This window comes from Acomys minous (genome assembly GCF_964271855.1).
Source record: "Acomys minous genome assembly, chromosome: 8".
Lineage (NCBI taxonomy): Eukaryota > Metazoa > Chordata > Mammalia > Rodentia > Muridae > Acomys > Acomys minous.
This window is the reverse complement of record NC_140489.1, coordinates 56,294,466-56,298,607: the sequence shown is the minus strand read 5'-3', so window position 1 is coordinate 56,298,607 and position 4,142 is coordinate 56,294,466. Positions and strand designations below refer to the sequence as shown.

Genomic DNA, 4,142 nt, shown 5'->3' with positions numbered 1-4,142 from the left:
GTCCTTCTTCTGGGTGACCTGCAGTAAGCTGGACTCATTATACTGTCATCACAATACTCAATTTTACAGCCATGAGACAGTTCTGACTGCTATTCTTGAAACCTTTTATAGGGGTTAACATGATTTCCAGCTGTGTTTACTGAAGGATGTGCCTCTATTTCATGAGATGTCTTTCCCATACAGTTTTGTATGAGATCACTAATCAATGTTCTTTGCTTTCCTTGTTGGAGAGGAGGCTCTGCTTTGTGAATCTTCCCAGGTGCTGTTTTTACTATTATCTTCTGGCTATAAAGATTAGCTTTTTACTTACCATTGCATAGGTATAGATATTATGAAAATGGACAGAAACAGGACAAAGTGATCTTTTGAATAGAAAAAGAAATGCCAAACTTGGATAGTTGTGTGTGTGTGTGTGTGTGTGTGTGTGTGTGTGTGTGTGTGTGTGTAGTGCCTCAGCATTCAGACAGATTCCAGCAGAGAAAAATGAGAATTAGGTAGAGGGGAGTAAATAGATGAATGAGTCAGAGATCATGGCTGGGAGAACGTTGCATCTCTTACTGCCTAGCAGCCAGGATGTTTCTTTAGTTAAACAGATTCCAGAAAAGAGGCAAAATTATGACTTTTAATATATTTGTATTTTTATATTGGAGGGAGTGAGTAGAAGAGAAAGCAGCCCCTGTACTGGGCCCTATTCAGTGACAGCTTTTTGTTCCATAGGGTTAAGGAAGACTTTGAGGAAATAGAAGTTGTTTGGAAAAGTCCAGGTGTAGTTTCTTTGTATGCTATGATGGGTAGGAGAGATGAAATGAAGTGTGAAGGCCCCTCACACCCTTCATCTTGCCTCAGACTATGTCCTGGAACCCCAGGGCACAGAAATCTCCACTTTCATTCCCACTTCTTGGGATTGTTGACTGCCATGTAGTGATAGAAAATCGTGAGCAAGAAAAGCGACATGCCCAGCATGTTAGTGAAGATGGTGAGCGGCACGTCTGTGATCAATCATCCTGTGCACAAGGGGAGGGACTTAGCTTCAGTCTGCACACCCCTTGCCCTCACCAGGCCAGGTTCTCGTCACCACCGTCCAGCCTCCACTGGTTCCCTTGTGAGACAGCACCTGCAAGCCTCTCATGTGACCAGTTCCACTTGACCGTGACACTACGGCTGTACCCAAAATTATGATTTTTAAAAGAAATACAAGTGCTGTGCCCTGTTTGCTCCATTTCCAAGCCCACAGCTCTGCCTGTGCCCCCAGAGGCTGGCTGGCAGTAGGGACAACAAGCTCTGTCTGCCTTCCTGGAGGCTTGCTGTCATCAGAGACCACCAGAGGCCTGCCAACACCAGGGACAAACAGGTGACTAAAGGCCAGCATAAGAACACAATCAGCAAAAGCTAGGGCAATGTGGCACCAGCAGAACCAAGCTATCTTATCACAACAAGTTCTGGATATTCTAACAAAGATGAAGTACAAGAAAATGACCAATCATATGAAGATGATAGAGGCATTTAAAGAGGAAATAAATAAATCCCTTAAAGGAAAAAGGAAAGTACAATCAAACAAGTGAAGGAAATGAATAAAACTGTTGAAGACCTGAAAATAGAAATAGAAACAATAAAGAAAACACAAACTGAGAGAATGCTAGAGATGGAAAACTTAGGTGAGAGAACAAAAATATAGACATAAGCATCACCCACAAAATTTAAGAGATGGAAGAGAGAATCTCAGGTGTAGAAGACATGGAAGAAGAAATTGATACATTAGTCAAAGGAAATGTTAAATCTAAAAAGTTTCTAACACAAAACATGCAGCAAATTGGGACTTAATCCACCATATAAAGAAACTGAAAGAAAAAAGCTACATGATCATTTCATTAGATGCTGAAAAAGCCATTGACAAAATGACACATCCCTCAGGTTAAAAGTCTTGGAGAGACCATGGACACAAGACACATACCTAAATTCAATGAAGGCAATATACAGTAAGCCTATAGCCAACATCCAACTAAATGGAGAGAAACTTAAATCAATTCCACTGAAATCAGGGTTAAGACAAGGTTGCCCACTCTCTCTGTATCTCTTCAATATAGTACTTGAAGTCCTAGCTAGAGCAATAAGACAACTATTGTATCCAAAGGGATACAATTTTTGGAAAGGAAGAAATTAAAGTATTGCTCTTTGCAGATGATATGATTGTATGCATAAATGACCTAAAAATTCTACCAGAGAAATCCTACAGCTGATAAACTGTGGGGCTTGTGGACTGTGCCACCAGAGGAATTGGCATGAGACTGACAAGGTGTATCTTGTGCAAAGCCTTCTGCATGATGTTCCAGAGAGAAACACGTCCTCATTCCAGTCATGGCGTCCAGTGGTGTCCAGGCACCCCAGAGAGAAGTGGGACTACAACAAACACCTTCAACAAACTGGGTGGATACAAAATTAACTAAAAAAAAAATCAGTAGCCCTCCTTATACAAATGATAAACAGGCTGAAGTAGAATTCTGGGAAACAGCACCCTTCACAATAGCCACAAATAATATACAGTATCTTGGTGTAACTCTAAACAAGCAACTGAAAGATCTGTATGACAAGAACATCAAGTCTTTGAAACAAGAAATTCTGCTTGGCTTGGCTCTGAGTACTTACCTGGTCCAAAGATCCTGCTGGCCATAGGACTTGGATGAGAAGTACTTGCTGCCTTTGCTAGACAGGATGACTGTGAGCCACACTAGGAGGCTCTGTTTTGCCCTGCCTACCTCCCACCACATTCTGGGGCTGCTTGCGGGCAAGCAAGTCTTCCTCTCTGCCTGAATATCAGTGACAGTCTGGTCATCAGGCCTTACACTTCTGTCACCAGTGATGAAGACCAAGGTTATGTGGTCATCCAGGTCTATCTGAAAGGTGTGCACCCCAAATTTCCTGAAGGAGGGAAGATGTCTCAGTACTTGGATAGCCTGAAGATTGGTGATGTGGTGGAGTCCAGAGGACAAGGAGGTTGCTCAGTTATGCTGGGAAAGGGAATTTTCATATTCAGTCCAACAAAAAAATCTCCACCCTAACTTCAAGTGGTGAAGAAATTGGGAATGGTTGCTGGCGGGACAGGAATCACCCCAATGCTGCAGCTGATGTGAGCCATCTTCTAAGTCCCTGAAGATCCCATCCAGTGCTTTTTGCTTTTTGACAACAAGACTAGAAAACACATAATCCTTCATGAGGACCTAAAGGAACTGCAGGCCTGATATCCTAATTGCTTTAAGCTCTGGTTCACCCTGGACCATCCTCCAGAAGACTGAACCTCCAGCAAGCCCCTTGTTACTGCAGACATGGTCCAGGAGCACCTACCTGCCCCAGCAGAGGATGTGTTGCTGCCATGCTGTGGGCCAGCACCTACGGTCCAGCTGGCCTGCCATCCTAACTTGGACAATCCAGGCTATTCACAAAAGATGCGATTCATCTAATGAGCATCTCAAAGCCTCCCTGATCCCATGTGTGCAGTTGTCCCTAGTCAATTCTTGAACTCCTCCTAGTTTGAGAGGAGGCCTAATGCCTTTGCTGAGAGCATTAGCCTTTTGTGTCTCATCCTGGAATCTGGATGCTTGCAGAAACAACACTCTTCTGGCTATGGTAGATGCAGGTCAAGGATAAGTCACTCCCTGGACTAATCTTGTGGTAAAAGGTTCAGATGAGGCTCAAGGAACAGTCTCTTCCCTAGAGCCAGAGAGTCTAGCAGGATCATCTTGGCTGGATCCCTATGACCTAGTCCTGACTCCTGAGCCAGTGTGGTTGATAGAGTCCACAATTTGCCACAGGGTGGGCCTGGGGTCACAATACAATTCTTTACAGACTTTGAAGGAACAATTCTCAATGTATAAAAAAAACAAAAAACCCAAAATAGCTGAAACAATTCTGTACAATAAAATAACTTCTTGAGGTATCTCCATGCCTGTACTTCAAACTATATTACAAAACAATAGTAATAAAAACTGCATGGTATTTCCATAGAAACAGACGGGTTGATCAATGGAATCAAATCAAAGACCCAGAAATAAACCCACACATCTACAGACACTTGATTTTTGACAAAGAAGCCAAAACTATACAACAGAACAAGGAAAGCATCCTCAACAAATGGTGCTAGTCTAACT

General features: G+C 42.9%; 1 pseudogene across 1 annotated transcript; it reads left to right on the top strand.

The window, feature by feature from the left end:
• The first annotated feature begins 952 nt into the window (after nt 1-952).
• On the top strand, nt 953-3,455 carry LOC311604107 (NADH-cytochrome b5 reductase 1-like; annotated as a pseudogene). Its single transcript has 2 exons — nt 953-976; nt 2,671-3,455. The product of its transcript is annotated as an NADH-cytochrome b5 reductase 1-like (transcript).
• The last annotated feature ends 687 nt before the right edge of the window (nt 3,456-4,142 follow it).